The sequence below is a fragment of the Podarcis vaucheri genome (genome assembly GCF_965113315.1).
Source record: "Podarcis vaucheri genome assembly, chromosome: 1".
NCBI lineage: Eukaryota > Metazoa > Chordata > Lepidosauria > Squamata > Lacertidae > Podarcis > Podarcis vaucheri.
This window is the reverse complement of record NC_138759.1, coordinates 31,762,519-31,785,712: the sequence shown is the minus strand read 5'-3', so window position 1 is coordinate 31,785,712 and position 23,194 is coordinate 31,762,519. Positions and strand designations below refer to the sequence as shown.

The 23,194-nt window shown below is 43.4% G+C and overlaps 1 protein-coding gene across 2 annotated transcripts in view; it reads left to right on the top strand.

The window, feature by feature from the left end:
- The window catches only part of ESRRB (estrogen related receptor beta), a 158,625-nt gene that overhangs the window by 335 nt on the left and 135,096 nt on the right, over nucleotides 1–23,194 (top strand). The window lies entirely within an intron of this gene.

The following is a 23,194-nucleotide window of genomic DNA, read 5'->3' as shown; positions in this document are numbered from 1 at the left end:
TCCCTTGCATCAGTCCTTTTATTTGGACTTGAAATTATGGGAGCACGTATTTTAGCCGAACTAAAGTGTGTGTGTGTAAGTCTGTTTTCACATTTTTTGAGGAAGGCTGGCAAGTTTATTTCGGCACGGGAAACAAATGTCATTTAATCATGAGGTGTTTTTCATCCCAAAGCAAACAAATTAAAGTTTGTGCTAGATAGTATTGTTTAGAGAGTGCAAAGAGTTGTAACACTGCTGCTGCAAGAAGCCAGCGCACAACAGCGTAACTCTGTTTAAGGGCTTGTCAAGGTGAGAGTTCTTCTGTGCCCCTAGCACTGATATCAGGTCTGAATATAGGGAAAGTTCAGCAACACAGACATATTTTTTTTGCACCTAAAACTATTCACGGGAAACTTTGGTACAAGTGTTCATTAATGCACCCGTGTGGAAAAAAGGGTATTATGGAATGCTTTTTGCCTCTGAGATTTCAGTGTGTGTGTTTAAAAAATGTTACCTAGTTAGTATAGAATGTCTCGACTGTGACCAAAGAAACACGGACGACTTGGGGAAGACAGTTTAGTGATATCGGTGTCAGTCTGGTCAATGCCTTGTATTTATGATTAGTATTTAGAAGCTTGCCTTGAGGCATTCCACAGACAAAAACACCCCTTTGCAGCTTGTCTCTAGTAATAGCAAAAATGTGGATTATCATAAACTGTAAAAAGTGCTAAGAAAATCAGTAATTAGTATTTGTTCTTCATGCAATTTCGGGTTTTATTTTGGCAAACCAATGAGTATATTGTTGTATAGTTCCAGTGCAGAAATTTATCATTTTGGTCCTAAATAAAATTCTTTATTAATGCATCTTCTTAGTTGTTCCTTTTAATATCATCTTCCCCACCTCATAAAGATTATACTGTTTAGCTTCTCAGTCTTTTATTTTGTCTTACTTTAAAATGATCTCAAAAATTGATCTGGCAACTTTTTGTTGAGAGAATTGAGTTAATGTTTTGAATTTAGTTCCATGAAATGAATTACAGTTGTAAAATACATTTGAGAAAAATTTTTTTCTTTAAGCGTAGAGATGGTTTGCATAAAATGTAATGAAATGATTGATAGTAGTTATTATGTGGTTAGATGAGGGGAATCTGTTTTGAAAGCAATCTTTTTGAGTGAATGTATACCACAAAGCTGTTTCCTTTTGCTGTACAAAAGCTACACAATTTGCAAAATTCTGTAGCTTACAAATGCATTTTATAGTTTGGTGTAAGAAAAAGCAAACATGTTCCTGAAAAGTTTGTGACCGGCAGCATAAAACTCTCTGGTTGTTGGCACCATCAAATGGGGTAAATGTAACTTCTGATTTAATGTAATGGAACACAAGTTCAAAATGTATCCGATGACCATTTAAACTCAAGATGTATTTAGAAAAGAATTCCTCTAAAAACAAGCAAGACAGCAACTTCATAAAATACTTAATTTGCATTTGTTGTAACTTTTGTGCTTAGAAATCAAATGACTTTGCTCTCTGTAAATCTAGTTTATGTTGGCTTTACATTAAGTCCATGCATTCCTTCCTTGTTTTCTGTATTTCATTCTCCGGTTGTGTGAGCAGAGGCCAGATTTTCCATGAAAACTAATGTATTAGATCCTCTTGCAAATTAGTGGAGAAAGGAGTGGTTTTGCATTCTCAATAAATGCACAAATTATACCCCAGTACCCCTTTATGTGCCCTTAGTCCCATTACAGCCAATATTTTTATGGACTAGTGTACATTTAGCAGGTTTAGAATTGTAATCCTGATCTCTTTCCCACAAAACATTCAAACTTCTATGATGCCTCTTTTCATCACATGCTTGCAAACATCCATTCTACTTCTCCTCCTCTTTCCTCTTCTTCTTCGACATGTTTGGCATATGTATGAAAAGTAGTTGGATTCCCCCTATTTGTATCTGTGTGTTCCATCTTGTTTAGCCAAAATATATATCCCCCCCCCCCGCCGACCCAAACACCAGCTGCTGTTAGCAGAATATGGAATGCTCTTCTTTCCTATGTTTGGGTAGTTAGTTTATAGATAATGGGGGAACTCTGATATAGTAAGCGAAAGGTATGATGCTATTAATTTGGTCCTGCTTCTTTAACAGTTATACTTGCACCAGCAACACATCAGAATTTGTTTCTCAGATGAAGTTTTTTTTGGGATTTTTGAGAGAGGGCATACCATGCTCAGCCCTGTGTGACTTATCTATGCTTGCAAAGTTACAAGGGATGCAATGTTGTCTGACCACATTACCACCCCCTTCTTCTTTTATTTTATTTCATCACTTCATAAATGCTGTGTGCCAAGTAGGCTCTTGTACAGGTGTGTGGAATGCATCTGCCAGGAATATATGCCTGGGAGCCTCAGGTGATGGAACTGATGCTTGGAAAGTGAGAAGAAACAACTAGTTTTACTTAAATTATAAATCATTCACATGATAAAATAAGTAAATAAGGCTTTACCAGCCCAGTTGTTGTTGGGTTTTGTTTTTTTAAAGAGATTGTGCTTATTTAGCTTCCTTCTTTTATCTTTTCAGACTGACTTTTTATCATCTCTCAATTTCTACATTACATTATGCTCTCCATCTTTTTATCAACCCCTCCTTTTTCTTTTTCTGGAAAACACATTTCTTTCTGGCACAGAAAATAAACTCAGATTGCTGGTAGTTATGTTAATCTAATTCAATCCTCTGTGGGTTAGAAGTGAAATTCTAATAGTGGAGCTGTTGAGGTCTTTTTTGTTAATGGCTTGGGGATTACATTGAGTTAAAGGCTCATTTCCTAATCAAACAGAGAGGGAGAGAGTGACTCCGAATATTTATGAGTCTCCCAGCGCGAGTTAAACATTGAACTCCAAAAGCAGGATCTCAACGCAGTGGAAAGAGTTAAACCCCCTCAGGGCTGCTGTGGAAAAAAAAATGAAACCAGTTAAGCCATTAGCATTTTCAACTGCTGTACAACTTCAGTTCTGTAGAAGGGGGTGGGGACAGTGAGGGAGAATAATCATCTGGCAGTGTTAAAATGGATGATGCCGTGAGATATTTAAAACAAAGTCAGGGGAGGCTTCCAAACAGTTTCCCTGCAGATGGGCAAAATGTTCATGGTATGAACTGTGAAAATCTGGCAGAAGCTACAAATAAACGATCATTTAAATGGTGAACGCGTGAGAAGGAGGGTTGCTTCTCTGCTGGCTTTGAAATAGCTCTGCACTTCTTTTTCAAGGCACTCGTTTTGGTTATCATCTTTGACTTCTTGCCAACTCCCTTTTCTTAAGCAATTGAACAGCTAGCCATAAATTGTGCTACTTTTGTAAGATGCACGTAATGTGTTACTTGAGGAGAATTTCACAACCACTTCAGCATGTGGTGGTTTGGTAATGAGTTGGCTTTCACAACGTGGACTGTGCTTGGTGGACATACAGCTGTATTCTACTGATCTTGCATGTTCATTGGACAACCCCTTCCTATCTATGATGCTGGGGTCTCTTGGGATCGGTAACTGCTGGAATCTCCCAGATTGTATCATTCCAGAAGTGCCAGTGTGACCAGTTTATAGAGCTGAACCTATGGGTTTAGTCGTGTCCGATTCTTCATGACCCCATGGACCAGAGCACGCCAGGCACTCCTGTTTTACACTGCCTCCCGCAGTTTGGTCAAACTCATGTTAGTAGCTTCGAGAACACTGTCCAACCATCTCGCCCTCTGTTGTCCCCTTCTCCTTGTGCCCTCCATCTTTCCCAACATCAGGGTCTTTTCCAGGGAGTCTTCTCTTCTCATGAGGTGGCCAAAGTATTGGAGCCTCAGCTTCAGGATCTGTCCTTCTAGTGAGCACTCAGGGCTGATTTCCTTAAGAATAGATGGGTTTGATCTTCTTGCAGTTCATGGGACTCTCAAGAGTCGTCTCCAGCACCATAATTCAAAAGCATCAATTCTTCGGTGATCAGCTTTCTTTATGGTCCAGCTTTCACTTCTATACATCACTACTGGGAAAACCATAGAAGGCTATTTTCGCCAATTCCCTTTCCCTTCTGCAAACCCAAATGCTCCTCACACTATTCCTGAGGGTCCCCCAATACTCTGAAGCAGATTGAGGGCGAGCGTAGGGGGCTGCAAATCTGCAAACCTTTGGCCCTCCTATATGTAGACTCCAATTCCCATAATCCCTGAACAATGGCAATGCTGGCTTGGGCTGATGGCAGTTGAAGTCCCACAAGATCTGGAGTGCTACGAGGTCTCCATCCTTCTCTGGCCTCCTTTGCTGAGGTCTCAGAGCCCCTCCACATGTCCTTCTTATTGAGCATTCATGGTGATTTGTGTTCATGATGCTACTGGGACAGTTATCTATGACCCTACTTCCAATACCGTTTGCAGCTACAGAAGTTTCAGGGTGGATGTAATGCTTAATTTCCAATCAGTGAATTTCCCATAACATCCTCCTGAAATCCTGTAACTTTTTAATATCACAAATGTTCCAGGTATATATGTGTGTGTGTGTGTGTGTGTGTGTGTGTGTGTGTGTGTGTATACACATACTAAATTTATATATTTAGGCGGTGACCATTTTAGGCACATCCACTTGATGTGTGATCACTGACACCTAATTCTGTTTGGACCTGGAAGAGGGCAGAAAGTGGAACAGGGTGCAATGGGGGCAGGGCATGCTTATGCATGTTCCACTGACATGCGTGGGGGCTGGGAACAGAGCCCCTGCGTGAAATGGTCACCATATGTATATGTATTTAGTCCCACTCTTGTTGCACTGTAGCGCAAGAGTGCCCCCCACCCCAAACAGCAATAAGACAATCACACTAAGAAAGCAATGTTGTGGGGACTTTGCCCCTGATGTGGTTCTACTCTTGATCACCACTTTCCCCTATGCCGCCTCCTTCCAAAACAGATAGCAGGCAATCTGGATCAGAGACCACTGTTTTGGGGGAGGAGCCAGAATGTTAACACTCCCTTCTCCCTCTCACATACGGGTCATGTATTAGTGGGCAATAATAGAATTAAATATGGCTGTTAAGTCTCTTCACCGATGACTGAAACAGAAGCAGGTCACTTCAGTTCTCAATCTGGATTGGGCTCCTTGTACCTGCCATGTGCTTCAAGAAGAGTCACTCACACAACAGCTAATTCCGTCACTGAAATGCGGAGGCAAGACGTCGATCAAATCAATGTGTACCTCCTGTCACTGAATCTCAACATTACTAAGTGTTCACCAACAGATATTCTGAATTAATACCACCTTCCTAGTTTTCTTGCTATCTACGTGAGCAGCAGCCAATCCCCCTTAGTAGATCTCCTTGGACTCTTCTCTCACTAATTTCCCTGGTACTACACAGCATACTCTTTTTCTCTTGTTACTTCTATTCCTTTTTTTTTTTTGCAAGTGCAGGGATTTATTTTGGTGTTTGGTTGTAAAATTTCCTCCAGTACTGTCTAGCAAAGCATGCTTTCCCCCACTCTGCGGCTGTGTATAAATGCAAATTGTGAAAAATATACCATAAAGGTGCACTCAAATGGTCTGCTGCTGGTGTTTATCTTGAGAAACACTCAAGCTGAAAAGTGTCTATTTTTTTAAATAAAAAAATCTGATATTTCCTTCTTGAGAATTGAAGAAAGTAATATTTCCTGTTTTGAAATCTTACAGATCCTTTCAAATGGGTCCATGCTCTCATTTACTGAAAGATTATCCCTGAAATTGTTGTGTGTGTGTAGATATCTAACTGGAGTATAAGCTCCTAAGGTTTTTTTTTTTTTTTAGTAGTGCATCACATGGAGCCCTACTACAGTGGTGCCTCGCAAGACGAAAATAATTCGTTCCGCGAGTCTTTTTGTCTTGCGATGTTTTTCGTCTTGCGAAGCACGGTCCGTCGCAACTGCGCCTCTTCAAGCGGCTTTAAGAAAAAAGTGCAAGACGTTTCCGTCTTGCGAAGCAAGCCCATAGGGAAATTTGTCTAGCGAAGCAACGCAAAACCAAAAAACCCTTTCGTCTAGCGAGTTTTTTGTCTTGCGAGGCATTCATCTTGTGGGGCACCACTGTATTAAATCTATTACAAGTATGAATTTCTACACTTATAGCACAATCCTATGTTTACTTAAAAGGGAGTTCCAATGAATTCAAGGGAGTTTACTCCCAGGCCAGTGTGTATAGGACTGCAAAGTAAGATATACTGTGCACCAAAGCAACTCAGGATGATTGATGGGAGTGCCATTGGTCGTCCAGGTGTTGCAGGATTCCAGCTCCCATCAACCCCTGACAAGTGCGGACAATTGTCAGGGATTATAATGGTACCTCGGGTTAAGTACTTAATTCATTCCGGAGATCCATTCTTAACCTGAAACTGTTCTTAACCTGAAGCACCACTTTAGCTAATGGGGCCTCCTGCTGCCGCCGCACCGCCGGAGCACGATTTCTGTTCTTATCCTGAAATAAAGTTCTTAACCTGAAGCACTATTTCTGGGTTAGCAGAGTCTGTAATCTGAAGCGTTTGTAACCTGAAGCGTATGTAACCCGAGGTACCACTGTATTAGAGTTGCAGTCTAGAAACACCTGAAAGTCCACAGGTTTCCCACTCCTGTACATTTAGGTCCAGTCCAAACACTAAGGCAAGTTGAATGTGCTAAACTTGGGCATATTTGCCTGCTGGCCATGTCTGCCAAACCTGTCCTAATGAGCCTTCTGTAGTAGCAGCTGGAACTTCAAATTATGCCCAACTTGCATCTCCTACTCCTTCCTGCCTTCCCCCTTGTGGTGTACGCCAAAATGTGTTGCAATATTGCATGTTGCGTTACACTGTCCCCACAAGTGGCAGTCAGTGAAGTGGAGTAAGGGTTGGGGAATCTTATCTTTCAATACACAAGGACAGCCCATCTCACAATTCCCTTTGCGAAGCTGTTGTCTGCAGCGACTGTAATGGACAAAAGATGGAATTGCCATTTGGAAGCGACTCCTATCAGTTCTGTTGAAGCTCCCTGGAAGAGTCACAAAAACAGCAAAATGACATTCGGGCAGAGGGGGCTGGGGATGAATTTTCACTTGGAAAGACTAACGGACCCGGGGAAAAGAGCTTCCTCTTGGTCTCAATGTCACTTTCCTGTGTTGTCAGCATAATTCCAATATCCCTTGAGCAACTTTATAGTCCAATGGCTTTTCCAGTAGCTTCAAGAAGCAAAAACACTTCCCTCTACTCTACTGAGCTTTCCATTTGTTAGAGTTTGTGCTTCGAGCCAGAGAGAGAGAGATGCAGCTTTAATGAAAATTCTGCAATTTATATATTTTTCTTCACAAGGCATGTATTTTCTTCATTACTATGGACTAGATTAAAGGTAAAGGTAAAGGGACCTCTGACCATTAGATCCAGTCGTGGCTGACTCTGGGGTTCCGGCGCTCATCTCGCTTTATTGGCCGAGGGAGCCGGCGTACAGCTTCCAGGTCATGTGGCCAGCATGACTAAGCCGCTTCTGGTGAACCAGAGCAACGCATGGAAACGCCGTTTACCTTCCTGCCGGAGTGGTACCTATTTATCTACTTGCACTTTGACGTGCTTTTGAACTGCTAGGTTGGCAGGATCAGGGACCGAGCAATGGGAGCTCACCCCGTTGCGGGGATTCGAACCACCGACCTTCTGATCGGCAAGTCCTAGGCTCTGTGGTTTAACCCACAGCGCCACCTGCGTCCCCTATGGACTAGATTACCAAGGTGTGAAAGAGGAAGCCTGCACTCACTTTCCTATAAGCCTAATGTTTCCATAAGGCTTCACACTCCAAGAGAGTTGTAGCCACAGTATGTTTGTAATTTGAAGTCATCACACCCACTGCCTGCTTGGAATTTTGTTGAGTCATATGAACCTTACTTTGGAAGATCTCTATTATTTCTCTTCTCATCTCCTTGTTTCCTCGCTTTCTCCTGCACAAAGTTTTTAGTTTCTTCCCACTCCTGTCTGTTCATCTTCCAGATACTTTGGACTATATGTCCACCATCCCTAGCCAGCATTGCTGTGCTTACTGGGGTTGAGGGGAGTCATAATCAAAAATGTCTCAAGGGCACCAGGTTGGTGAAGACTGCTCTGTACTTCCAGCTTTTCCCTGTGCCTGGTTTTCTATCTCCATCATGTTTGAGTTAAACGTCTTTCTAACATGTGGTGATTTTTGCAGTTATTGTATAGTTGGAAATCAGAGCTGTTTCATTATTTATTTGTTGCATTGCTATCCCACATTTTATCTAAGGAGTTCAAGATGTTGTACATGATGCTCCCTCTTCCCTCACAACAAGAGGCAGTGACTGGCCCAAAGTCACTCAGTGAGATTTATGGCCAAGTGGGGATTTGAACCCTGATCTCCCAAGTCTTAGTCAGACACCTAACCACTACGCTGCACTGGAGGGACCATATGCAAGAAGAGTTTGACAGGTAACCATGCACAGGATTGCAGTTGTGCCCCATAAACTTAATTAAGATATTTTATTTGTAGTTTGTTTGTTTTGAATGTCTATTGTTTTTAAGGTGGAATTTAAAAAGTGTGTTCAAAAAGCACTTAATTCGTTCTGGAGGTCCGTACTTAGCTTAAAACTGTTCTTAACCTGAAGCACCACTTTTGCTAATGGGGCCTCCTGCTGCTGCCGCGCTGCCAGAGCACAATTTCTGTTCTCATCCTGAAGCAAAGTTTTTAACCTGAAGCACTATTTCTGGGTTAGCGGAGTCTGTAACCTGAAGAATATGTAACTTGAAGCGTATGTAACCCGAGGTACCACTGTATATAAAATCTGGATGGCATTACTCTGAATTTTGCTTGTGGGAATGGCACTTCACAATTGTTGAGAATTTCCCCCCAAATGTGTTCACACTCACCTATAGGTTACTTGGTTAAGAATCTGAAGTGAAAAGCAAATTGCCACTCCTTTGAACCCTGTCCATTGCTCAGAAACCAAGTTAGTGCACAGCATTCACCACTGGCACAGAGACTACAACCATGCATTTACCAAACGAAGGCATCCACGATGCTATAACTGAATCAATTTCATATTCACCCTTCTGAATGAAGAAGGAAAAAAAAAAACACCTGCAAGTGAATGGACAGGAAGATAAAAATGTTCCCCAATTCTGCTGCTGAAACTTACTGATGTAAAAGTATCTGGCCTTTCACTATTCTTTTTAGTCTTATCATGTGCCATCTTGAGATGGTTTTAAAATTAAGCTTGTGTGTTCCTAATAGGGTTGCCACCTTTGGTTGGGCAAAATACAGGACAGATTGGGCAAAATAAGGGACAGGTTGAGGTGGGGATTGGGGGGGCGGCACACACTCTCATGACATCAAATCCTCCCCCCTTTGTGGAGGGGGAAGGGTTCCCTGCATTTGGCCTCCCACCACCCGGAACACCCTGGCTCCGTTCCTCACCTTGACTCATGTAGATGGGCAGGAGCCAGGGGGAACAGCTGGCTCCCTTGGGTGATGTGAGCCTCGGCTCCAGCCTCTCACACATGCTGGCATCCGAAGAGATTCAAGTGTGGAGGAGGGAGGAGGAGAGGTCCGGTTGGGGTGGCAGAGGGGGCCAAGTAGTGGCGGACCTGCACCATGCTAGACTGGCAGGCGGCAGCTGAGGTAGAGCACTAGTGAGAGGGAAGGAAGGAGAAAGCAAGGGAGGGAGAGGAGGTTGTCCTTTTCTCTTCTCTCTATTGTCGCTCAGGCCGGGCTTGTCAGCCACACCAACAGCAATGCAACCACCATTTTGGGCTGGCCAAGCTCGAATATGGGGGGAAAGGCACCCTGCTTGAAGTCCAAACAGGACAGGGGACACTTTTGTCCAAAAACAGGACAATCCTGTTTTTCTAGGGACAAGTGGGGACCCTGAGCTTAATGATTTAAGATCTGTAACTGAATGGCTAGGAAATTGAAGAAGAAGAAGAAGAAGGAGGAGGAGGAGGAGGAGGAGGAGAGTTTGAATTTGATATCCCGCCTTTCACTCTCTTTAAGGAGTCTCAAAGTGGCTAACAATCTCCTTTCCCTTCCTCCCCCACAACAAACACTCTGTGAGGTGAGTGGGGCTGAGAGACTTCAGAGAAGTGTGACTAATCCAAGGTCACCCAGCAGCTGCATGTGGAGGAGCGGAGACGTGAACCCAGTTCCCCAGATTACGAGACTACCGCTCTTAACCACTACACCACACTGGCTCTCTTACCACACTGAATTGACTGTATGTCCCCCAGACAGATTCTTGACTCATGCCTCTGAAGATGTAGGCTCTGTATTTTTCTAAAATAAATACATGTGTTTGATCTTCTGAGTGAGGAATAAGGAGAACTTAGAATCATAGAATCATAGAATCATAGAATCATAGAGTTGGAAGAGACCACAAAGGCCATCGAGTCCAACCCCCTGCCAAGCAGGAAACACCATCAGAGCACTCCTGACATATGGTTGTCAAGCCTCTGCTTAAAGACCTCCAAAGTAGGAGACTCCACCACACTCCTTGGCAGCAAATTCCACTGTCGAACAGCTCTTACTGTCAGGAAGTTCTTCCTAATGTTTAGGTGGAATCTTCTTTCTTGTAGTTTGGATCCATTGCTCCGTGTCCGCTTCTCCGGAGCAGCAGAAAACAACCTTTCTCCCTCCTCTATGTGACATCCTTTTATATATTTGAACATGGCTATCATATCACCCCTTAACCTCCTCTTCTCCAGGCTAAACATGCCCAGCTCCCTTAGCCGTTCCTCATAAGGCATCGTTTCCAGGCCTTTGACCATTTTGGTTGCCCTCCTCTGGACACGTTCCAGTTTGTCAGTGTCCTTCTTGAATTGTGGTGCCCAGAACTGGACACAGTACTCCAGGTGTGGTCTGACCAGAGCAGAATACAGTGGCACTATTACTTCCCTTGATCTAGATGCTATACTCCTATTGATGCAGCCCAGAATTGCATTGGCTTTTTTAGCTGCCGCGTCACACTGTTGGCTCATGTCAAGTTTGTGGTCAACCAAGACTCCTAGATCCTTTTCACATGTACTGCTCTCAAGCCAGGTGTCACCCATCTTGTATTTGTGCCTCTCATTTGTTTTGCCCAAGTGCAATACTTTACATTTCTCCCTGTTAAAATTCATCTTGTTTATTTTTGCCCAGTTCTCTAATCTGTCAAGGTCATTTTGAAGTGTGATCCTGTCCTCTGGGGTGTTAGCCACCCCTCCCAGTTTGGTGTCATCTGCAAATTTGATCAGGATGCCCTTGAGTCCATCATCCAAGTCGTTGATAAAGATGTTGAATAAGACCGGGCCCAAGACAGAACCCTGTGGCACCCCACTAGTCACTCTTTTCCAGGATGAAGAGGAACCATTGATGAGCACCCTTTGGGTTCGGTCAGCCAGCCAGTTACAAATCCACTGAGTGGTAGCATAGTCAAGACCGCATTTTACCAGCTTCTTTACAAGAATATCATGGGGCACCTTGTCAAATGCCTTGCTGAAATCAAGGTAGGCTACATCCACTGCGTTCCCTTCATCTACCAGGCTTGTAATTCTGTCAAAAAACGAGATCAGGTTAGTCTGACATGACTTATTTTTCAGAAATCCATGCTGACTATTGGTGATCACAGCATTCCTTTCTAGGTGCTCACAGACTGTTTGCTTAATGATCTGCTCCAGAATCTTCCCTGGTATTGATGTCAGACTGACTGGGCGGTAATTATTTGGGTCCTCTCTTTTCCCCTTTTTGAAAATAGGGACAACATTTGCCCTCCTCCAGTCTGCCGGGACTTCGCCTGTTCTCCAGGAATTCTCAAAGATGACTGCCAGTGGTTCTGAGATCACATCTGCCAGTTCTTTTAATACTCTTGGATGCAGTTCATCTGGCCCTGGAGACTTGAATACATCTAAACTAGCCAAATATTCTTGTACTATCTCCTTAGTTATTCTGGGCTGTGTTTCCTTTGCTGAATCATTTGCTCCAAATTCTTCAGGTCGGGCATTGTTTTCTTTATCGGAGAAGACTGAGGCAAAGAAGGCATTGAGTAGTTCAGCCCTTTCTGTGTCCCCTGTTTGCATTTCACCATCTTCTCCTCTGAGTGACCCCATTGTTTCTTTGTTCTTCCTTTTGCTACGAACATACCCATAAAAGCCTTTTTTGTTGCTTTTAACCTCTCTAGCAAGCCTGAGTTCATTCTGTGCTTTAGCTTTTCTGACTTTGTATCTACACGTGCTGGCTATTTGTTTGAATTCCTCTTTGGTGGTTTCCCCCCTTTTCCATTTTTTGTACACATCCTTTTTTAATCTTAATTCAGTTAAAAGTTCTTTAGATAGCCACCCTGGCTTCTTTAGGCACCTTCCATGTTTACGTCTCATTGGTAATGCCTGACGTTGTGCTTTTAGTATCTCCCTCTTAACAAACTCCCAGCCATCATGAACTCCCTTTCCTTTTAGTATTGTTGTCCATGGGATCTCACCCAGCACTTCCCTAAGTTTTATGAAGTCGGCTTTCTTAAAGTCAAGAAATTGAGTCCTAGTATGCTTGGCTACTCCTTTCCGCTGTATAGTAAACTTCAGAAGAGCATGATCACTCGCGCCTAATGATCCTTCCACTTCTACCCCACTAACCAGGTCATCAACATTGGTTAGGACCAGATCTAAAATGGCTGTTCCTCTTGTTGCTTCTCCCACTTTCTGGACAATGAAGTTGTCTGCAAGGCCAGTGAGGAATCTGTTTGACCTTATGCTCTTGGCTGAGTTTGACGTCCAACAAATATCTGGGTAATTGAAGTCCCCCATTACTACTATCTCCCTTCCTTTTGCATGCTTGGCCATCTGTTCCAGGAAGGCATCATCTATGTCCTCCGTTTGGCTTGGGGATCTATAGTAAACTCCCACAATGAGGTCTCTGTTATTCTTCTCTCCCTTAATTTTGACCCAAATGCTCTCACTTTGGCTTTGAGGATCTAAATCTTGGATCTCTTCACAGGTATACACATCCCTGACATATAACGCCACTCCTCCTCCTTTCTTGTCTGGTCTGTTTCTCTGAAATAGATTGTATCCCCCCATTATTACATTCCAATCGTGGGACTTATCCCACCAGGTTTCAGTGATGCCTATTATGTCATATTTAGTTTGCTGTACCAAGAGCTCAAGCTCATCTTGTTTATTTCCCATGCTTTGAGCATTAGTGTACAGACATTGAAGTCCATTAATCATTCCCCCGTGTCTCTTATTTAAGGATTTTCTCCTCCCACCACTAGGTCCGCGTGCTGTTTGCTCCATTTGGTCTATGACATTTGGATGATCATCTTCATTAATTGATAGACTCCTACCTTCAGGAGCACTGTCTCCCTCCCCCACATTAGTCAGTTTAAAGCCCTCCTGATGAGGTTTCTGAGATTTTTTGCAAAAACATTTCTCCCAACCGTTGTGAGATGCAGCCCATCACTTGCCAGAAGTCCATCTTCAAGAAACTGCAGTCCGTGATCTAAGAATCCAAACCGTTCCTGTTTACACCATTTGCGAAGCCAGCTGTTCACTTCCACTATTTTCCCCTCTCTCCCTCTGCCACGTCGTTCAACTGGGAGGACAGATGAGATGACAATTTGTGCATTTAGTTGCTTCAATTTCCTGCCGAGAGCCTCGTAGTCTCTTTTGATCTTCTGGAGGCTATTGCTTGCAGTGTCGTTGGTTCCCACATGAACCAAGAGGAAGGGGTATTTGTCAGTGGGTTTTATGATTCCTTGCAGTGGTTCAGTTACATCTTGGATCTTAGCCCCGGGGAGACAGCACACTTCCCGAGACATCTTGTCAGGCCCACATATCACTGCTTCTGTTCCCCTCAGTAGGGAATCCCCTATCACCACTACACGCCTCCTCTTGGGTTTGGTCGGGGTTCTTCCGTGAGCTGTCCGTTCCAAGGTCACCTGCACATTCCCTGAGGACTGACTTTGCTGCTCGTCTTCATATACCTGATCGACTGTAATGAGGGAGAGATCCTCAAATGGAGTCTGCTCTTCGTCTTCCATGCTAGGGCAGAGGACCTCAAAGCGATTGTGTATTTCTAAGCAATCAGAGTGAACCCTGGGCCTCCTACTTCTTTGAGTCACGTTTCTCCATATATCTGGCTCCTGTGTTGGTGAACTAGACTCCTTCTCAGGGGAGTCCCCTGTCTCCTCCTTGGTGGAGACGGTGTGCTCTGTTGCTTCCAAGAAGAGCTCCAGCTCTCTAATTCTTTGGAGCGTAGCTACACGTTCCTCCAGTTGCAGGACTTTGTCTTTTAAGAGGGCAATCAACATGCAATTGCTGCAGGTAAAGCTGCCTGCAACCTTTGGCAAGATGGCAAACATTGCGCAGGAATCGCAGGCGACTGCAGCTGTTCCCTCCCCTTCCATCTTGAGATCGTGTCGTTGGGGTTGGCTACAGAGGTCCTCCATCATAAAAAGCTTGAAGACAGGACAAATAACTTCCCTCACACAAAAAAACACCTAGATCTCCCTCAACAAACGTTTGAGACTAGCTCCCCTAAATCTAAAAGATGGGTCTAACTGCGCGCGCCGCTAGGCGCGCGCCGCTGCCCTACAAACTCTGATAAGCTCCTCCCACAGCTAATCCCCTGCCTCAACAGAAACCCTGCCCCCTCTGACCTTTACACAGGGAAAACAGCTAATCAGCCTCAAAGAAACACACAGACACAAGAAAACCCTTTTTGCTCCTTCTTCAACTGATGCCCTACAAACTCAAACTTCAACTGATGCCCTACAAACTCAAACTTCTGTGTGAGCTACCATCAGAATTGCCAATGCTTATCAGAATAAGCCTTACCATTCCTGTTTCTTCCTGTACACCAGACAGTAATTCTCATGCCTTCATAGGATAAGGACCTTTCTGTGGTCAAGCATGGGATAAGGAAGGCTCAATCGTATGGCTCTTCATCACAGAGATAAGCAGATATCTCAGGAGATTGATCTTAATGTTACAGCTAGTAAGTTCATTCAGAGAGCAACAATTAGAAAAAATATAATCAACGTGAAAGAAGTCTAAAAATGTGTGTAAGTGCAGAATTGTTTTGCAATATTGCATCATGACCATAAAGATCTGGCTGGCCAAGGTGAGAACAGGATGCTAGACTAAATGGGCTTTTGGATTCATCCAGAAGGGCTCTTCCTATATGCTGCTATGTTCCTAAGTGTACAAAGCTACTGGAATTTGGAAGGGCGTGTGTGAAGTGTGACCTGAGGTCTTTAGAGCTTTATAGAAGAAATTCAGCCATAGTATCTACAAGGGAAGACAGCCAAAGGAGGCTGTGGAGCACTGATATAATGGATAGCAATACTTTTATTGAAGGAAGGTCTATGCTGTTTTATAGCGCTTTTACTAAGTGCTCATAACATCACATATATGTTTATTTGAATAATCACCACAGTTGTTCTGTGAGTAGCAACTTTTTATTTTTATTTTTTAGAAAAGCAAGACTTTTAGACTTAGGTGCACTTCCACATGACCATTTAGTGTGGACAGGGTGCTGCTCAATGCATGCAGTTTTTGTGAAGCTTTGTCAATGTGATGATGTCCTCATAAAAACTCTGCTTTATATTATTTCCCTATTTAGTGATTTTTTTAAAAAAGCAAATCTGATAAGTATATCCCTTCCTCACGCTGCAGAAATGCTAAATCCAGATTTAATTGGGGGTGGGAAATATGGGACGGCATTTTGATGTGGATGCTGCAATTAACGTGTGAAGCCTGAGCAGCACCAAGTCCACAATAAATTGCTAAGCAAAAACGCCCTACGACAATGCTGCAAATCTACCCTTATTGTTTCAATTCAGTTTTCAAACAGAGCAAAACACTGACCTTCCTGCACATGCCAGGGATCAGAGCATTCTGGGCCAGGATGCAGCCTAATGGTTCCACGGCAGAGCTTAGTGGCATTTGGGGGAACTTGCCAAACTAGTCATGAAACCATTACAGTGGACATTCGCTCTGGATTGTTCAGTTCCGAAAATAGTAATGGTTTAGACCACACGTATTAAAGAACTGCAGTACTTTCAAAGCCCTTAATGTTATTGTGCAGAGGAGGTCTAAACTAAATTATAAGACTGCTAGTTTTCTTGACATTGTCCAGTTTTGGCCTGGGGCAAACTGATCAAATGGGAGATCAAGGCTTCATGAGCTTTGCCGCATGATCTCTCTCTCTCCCCCTTTCCTCCTCTCTTTTGCATCAGACATGCACAGTTGTTATTTCTTACTTGCAGTATGCAGTTCACCATGTTATGCTTCTGTTGCAGCAATGTTGCATTTCTTAGCACCCAGGTGACAATATTTTGCAACAAATAATTTGCAAAGTTCTCCCCACCCTGCCCTATTATGCAGCCATAACTGTTAAGATTATTTTGTTGAATGTGGCTGCATGGACCCTTGTCAGATAGTGCCTTGATGACAGCAGAAAAGATTTAACTCAATGTCCCACACATGTCTGCAGCATTTTGTGACATTGTCACCATCATTTGACTGCTCACTTGTAAGCACACTGTAGCCTTTTTTAAATTGACAAATAAAAGTAGGAAACAAGTCTCCCTGATTTCTATGACTGCCCAGAAAAAATAGAAAACCAACTCATCTCATATGTGGTCTTGCCCTTGATTCCTTTATCCAGTTCTGGAGCTCATATCTAGCAGTGTTTTTAAATGTTTACTTTAAACAAGAAAGTCACCCAGCAACATGACTTGCTCCACTCACAAGGCAAAGTTGTCTCCTCTGCAGCAAGTTCTCTGCTTCTTACCCATCATATCCCACAATGCGTCAGAGAGAGCACTACTAGGATTACTTTAAATAAATACTAAACATGTTTATGTTGTCTGTATCCCAAGGCATCATACAATTAAAATACAATGCAGCACAACAATAACACCATTAAAAATAAACTATAAACGTTCTGCTTAAAAAATACTGAAATGCAACTGTATCAAAAGGCATCAGAAGAGCACATCTCAAGGATAAAACAAATAAAATTGCATGTCTTCAGAGGTTTCCTAAACACCTGAAGCGATGAGACCTTGTTGAGTTGTTTGGTTGTCCAAAAGGAAGACCAGTTGTGGCCAGACATCCTTTGCAGGATTATGTGCAGAAGACATCCTGTGAACCCTAGATTGAAGAAATGCTATTCAGCAGGAGTCGTGATGGGGATAGAAGCTGAGCTATGTGGGGGAGATGTATTTCAAGAGAATGTGGTTCAGGTTGATATTGTGTGCGTGTGTATGTGTGTGCATTTTGCACTGAAACAATAGGCACTGACCTATGCAAACACATGGCAAATTATAGCCTCCCCATAAACAAATTAGCATGCTTTAAAAGGTGAAAAGCTCTATAAAATTGTCTCCCCTATTGTTTATGGTGTGCGTGTGGATGCACTGCATTACGGAGGCATGCAAATTCCCCGATCCTTCCCCCACTTCCTGAAATGGACTCGGTGCTCTGTCCATTTTGCCATTGTTCCTGCCAGCCTGGTCCCAGCAGGGGTTCCCTAATTAGCAATCTCTTCATTTCCAATCAAAGCACAAAGCAGCCCCAAAAGCCTCTCTTTATGAGGGAGCTGAGCAGTGGCTGGGGACGCAGAGTGGGATAATTGCCTTCGCCACTGGCAGCAGTAAGCAGCCTGGCTAATTCATTATTGTAATAACTTTGCTTGTCCTTGGGGAGTGGGGCGGGCGGGGGGAGGGGCGGGCAGAGTGGGAGAAGTGAGCCAACCGGTGCTAGCTAAGGACATGGGGGAAAGTGGGAGCCCAGCCAGAGTTCAGGTGAGATGGGAATAATTAGCTAGGAATGGGAGACCATTCCAGGTGAGCTTTTGTTAACTTCCATTGTGAAACCCAACAGCAGCAGCGGCGACTGAGATCCAGAGGTTGAATATTAACAGGTTCCCACTCCGACCTGTCAGGGCGCGTAATAATAGCCGTTGCCCCAGCATGAGCAGGATAATGAAGTTGAAGCTATGGCGAGAGAGCATTAAAATACATTGGGGCTGTGCTCAGATGCTCAGGCACTTTGCCAGCATTTTTAAAATGCTGATTTGCTGCCATCGCTGGGCATCTCTGCTTCTGGCAGAGAGAAAGCCATAACTCAGTGGTAGAGCTATCAGTGTGGGCAATGCATGGACCTGACTTTTGATAAGGCAGCTCCCTAGGAGTGGGAAGAAGTGTTATTCCATTGCAGGAAACTGTATTCCTAATGTTGATTATTTTGGCACCTGAGATAGAAAATACCACAAGTGCCTCACCCTGGGAGTTAAAACGCAACAGCAATAAACGAAAGAACTCTCGTGAAATCCAAAACCAGCTGCCTAAAATGGCTTCCCCGCTCTGCCTTGTGGTCAGATGGGCCCTGAGGGTCTCTGCTTCTTCTTTCTGCGACATGTTTCTCCAAGTACAACCATACTCACTTGGGGCATCAGAGCTCAGATGAGGAGAAAAGCGCTTTGGTAAATAAGCTGCAGGGGAATTTATTTTTTTTGCACTACTCACCCTCAAGGAGTAACTCTAGGAAAACTAGTTGGAGATGACAAATGAGCGGTAAGGACAATTATTAGGTGAGCAGGTATTTAATTCATGCTGTATGGAACCTTCACATCCTGTTCTCTGAAGGCTGGAAGAGCAAAATGGGCTAGAAGGAAATAATTTGAGGAAGTACCCCTATCTACTCTTTAGCGTCCTTCCTGTCACTGATGCTCCTTATGTTTTGATGATTAGAATCAAATCCCATCTCCCGAATTCTACACGATTGGGATAGTGTCATGTTTAAATCCATGGAACTGCCACCATCATGTCTACTTTGGCGTTGAACTGCACGGCGATGCTGTGGTTAGCTATAGTTTACCATTGGCCAGGTCTCCAGCTAATTTAATATTTCCTAAGGTTGGAATCAATGTGGGGAAAAGATCTGGTGAGGATGTCAGGCACCTGAGATGGTGAAGCCAACTAAGGGCAGGATCAGGTGATTTGGAGGGTGCATGGCCGACACCACTCCATGCCTTAGGAAGACTAGACCAGAAGAGACTGAGAACTATTCCTTTCAGTGCAAGGTAAAACGTCGCCTTTGGCAAACGCAAATTTAAGTGCAAATGTTGTCTCTTCCTCCCCTGGGACTTATATACTTGGTGCTCAACATGGTTGATTGACTCAACCCGTCTGACCTTGAGGGCCCCCTTTTCGGTAGACTTTTCTCAATGTGTAGGGTGGGCATACTGTTTATTTTATTTCTTTAACAAAATTTATATGCCACTTTACAGTAGAGAAACTTCTAAGCAGTTTGCAAGAAATGTGAACATGATCAATAAAAACAGTTCAAAACAAGCAATGAAACACATTTGAAAAGAACCAAGAAAGAGATTAAACAACAACAACAACAACAACAACAACAACAACAACAACAACAACAACGTGTCTGGACATACTTGCCGAAAAGAATACAGTGAAGGTGCTTCCTTAATTAGGGCTGCCATACATCCAGGATTTCCTGGACATTACAGGGAATCTTTGATTTTTGGGTGTTTTTGTAAAAAACACAAAAAACCACAACTCAACAATTTTGAGGGTTCCATTTTTAAAAAGCTGAACAATTTTGGGGTCTTCCTAAAATAAGTTCAACAACTTTTGAATGTCCTGGTTTTTACTTTTTGAAATATGGCAACCTTAGCTTAATGTCCGTAGGCAGGCAGTTCCGAAGTGTAGGTGCTGCCACACTAAAACAATGATTTCCTACAAGTGTGGAATGAGTATTGTGTGGCCAGTGTTCAAGAACTGACCTGGAGAGCTTGAGGCCTGCTGGGTATTTCAAAGTCTCTTCTGATGAATAAACTAGGTATGTGAAGTGCATGATGGGAAACATTAGGATAGAGATTGGCGCTGCCTCCTGGCAGTCATCATGACTAGGGATGCAGGATAAATTCAATTACTTTCACATTTAAAGGTGAATCTACAAAATCCACAGATTCCAAAACAGTACACAAACTGAATCATGGCCATCCTTTTGAAATTCACACATCTCCAGATTTTGCATTGCCGTTCTCCAGTCCAGTAATGTACAAAGATGCATTTATTTGTAGAAATATATACCGCATTATATGCATATAGTAGGCTAAACTGTGAACTTAAATGCATAATATATATTCGTGAAAATGACATGCAAAATTTAGGAAAATTGCTCAGGGAAAATTGCATACATTTTTTTAATTAGGAGAAATTACAATGGTACCTAGTGTTGTGTACTTAATTTGTTCTGGAGGTCCATTCGTAACCAGAAACTGCTCGTAACATGAGGTGCGCTTACGCTAATGGGGCCTCCTCATGCTGCTGCGCCGCCGGAGCGCGACTTCCACTTGCATCTTGGAGCAAAGTTTGCAACAAGGGGCATCTACTTCCGGGTTAGCCAACTGCGTAACCCGAAACATTCGTAAGGGGGATGGTACGTAACACGAGGTACCACTGTAACTAAAATGAATGAAAACAAATTTTTATGGAGATGTATTTTTCAAAAATTGCAAATTACTGCAGAAACTCAGAGAACTGAATTTAAGATTGAAAAAATGAGAAAGTGAGAGAACAGAAATTGACAGATCCATCCATCCCTAGTCATGGCTAGAACTCCTGAAGAAAAGAAGAAGAAGAAGAAGAAGAGGAGGAGGAGGAGGAGGAGGAGTTTGGACTTGATATCTTGCCTTTCACTCTCCTTAAGGAGTCTCAAAGTGGCTAACAATCTCCTTTCCCTTCCTCCCCCACAACAAACACTCTGTGAGGTGAGTGGGGCTGAGAGACTTCAGAGAAGTGTGACTGGCCCAAGGTCACCCAGCAGCTGCATGTGGAGGAGCAGGGAAGCGAACCCAGTTCCCCAGATTACGAGTCCACCGCTCTTAACCACTACACCACGCTGGCTCTCATGGGCAGACAGCTAGGACCTCAAGCTGCTTTCCCCTCCTTTCATTTGAGAGCATAAACTGTTGCGCTAGTAGCAATTGCTTGTGAAAAGGTAAGAAATCGTAGCAATGGACAGGAGAGGGAATATTAATGATTCAATTTCCAGCTGGGTTCCACTCCAAGGCCTCGCAGGAAGACGAGCATTTTTAATCATAACAAACCAGAATGAGGAGTCATTTACGATGAAGCAGCTTTGTGTGTAGGGCTGTGGAGTGTGACGCACCTCGTACCTCTGCAGCTGCAGGGAAACTGTGTTCTAAGGTGAAATGGCGTAGAATCTAGAATCCGCTGTGTTTCTGAAATGCACCGTGTTCTAGCCAATGGTTGGTCCATCTAGCTCCGTATTGTCCACACTTATTGGCCGTGGCTCTCCAGGGCTTCAGGCATGGTTCTCCCTCAGCCCTACCTGGAAATGGCCCTGTTTGAAACCCTGGAGAACCACTGCTGGTCATTGTAAGCCAGGGATGGGTGTGATTCCTGGATCCCCTTCATTCTGCCATGGACCACTTTGAGAGGTGGGCAAAGTCACTTACCTGTTAATCAGCCAAGACTAGTCATGCTCAGAGTAGATCCATTGAAATAAATGAACATGACTTACTTAGTTTCAGTAATATCAATGGGTCCTCTCTGAGTAGAACTTAGAGAGAACCCTTGATGTCACCATGATGTCAGGTGACTTGACTTCAAAGGGAAGAATGGGAAAAACATCCCTTTGCACCTCTGGCTTGAATTCAAGTTGGAGCTGCGAAGGAACAATCAGGAGCACATTCTTCCTCTGAATAAAAAAAGTGAGTGCTTTTTGAATGTTGCACTTTTTTCTGTTCGTGTACAGGAAATTAGGTCTGTGGGGTGAAGATTCCTCACTGGTGGTGTTGGAAGCATACCAAGCTCGAGGGAACAATGGTTTGACTCAATATACAAGGCGGTTCACTATATTCGTAAGAATAATTTATTCAGGGCATGGAAAGAACTTTAGACCATGGGTAGACAAACTAAGGCCTGGGGGCCGGATCCGGCCCAATCGCCTTCTCAATCTGGCCCGTGGATGGACCGGGAATCAGTGTTTTTACATGAGTAGAATGTGTCCTTTTATTTAAAATGCATCTCTGGGTTATTTGTGGGGCCTGCCTGGTGTTTTTACATGAGTAGAATGTGTGCTTTTATTTAAAAGGCATCTCTGGGTTATTTGTGGGGCGTAGGAATTCGATCATTCCCCCCAAATCTAGTCAGGCTCCCCCACTGTCAAAAATGACAGTCTTGCAATATTTACTGCAGTGACGCAGCCTGGTAGTCAATGTTTGTCCAGTAGCGTTAGAATCTTCACTTCTCTCTTCCATCCTGTGAGTTCTCCATAGTCTCCATTGATTTTTTGTCAACCCCTTGTTCCTTTTTCAGTAGTTTCTGCATGAGCACAGACAGCTGAAGCTGGGCCAGGTAAAGAGACAGAAACGCTACTCCTTTTGCGCCAGTGGTCTGTGGCTCTAAGGCCAGCTAAGAACTTGACAGTAGATTTATTCAGTAGGACACTTTCTTTGAACCACTTGGGCTCAAAGGCCTCCCCTCTACAGAAAGCTCTAATCAGGGAGCCTTGCCTGCTATCTTTTTGATGGCTGGGAAATACTGTGGTACCTCGGGTTAAGTACTTAATTCGTTCCGGAGGTCCGTTCTTAACCTGAAACTGTTCTTAACCTGAAGCACCACTTTAGCTAATGGGGCCTCCTGCTGCTGCTGTGCCGCCAGAGCACAATTTCTGTTCTCATCCTGAAGCAAAGTTCTTAACCTGAAGCAATATTTCTGGGTTAGCGGAGTCTGTAACCTGAAGCATATGTAACCTGAAGCGTATGTAACCCAAGGTACCACTGTACCTTTTAATACCTCCGGGCTTTTAATTTCTAAACAAAATCCTGCAGTTTTTATTCTGCAGCTGTTTTCTTATTATTGTTTCAGATTTTTAGTGTATGTTCCACTGCAGACGGCCCTGGAAATGTTTTGCATCGAAAGACTGTAAAATGCGTAAAAGCTAAGTGACTAGAACTAGGTTAATAGGCGACTAAGAAATCTAAATAATAATTAAATAGAATGAAATGAGATAGTCTTGTTAGAGGAAAACAAATGCCAGAGACTGTGGTAGGATAAAAGCTTTTATGCTTCCCCCCCTTCCATGACCTTGATATTTGGAGTTTTAGCCATACCTTTTAAAATGTCAGTTATAGTCCAGGAATACAATTGCTCGTTGGTTTTCTAATGAGTA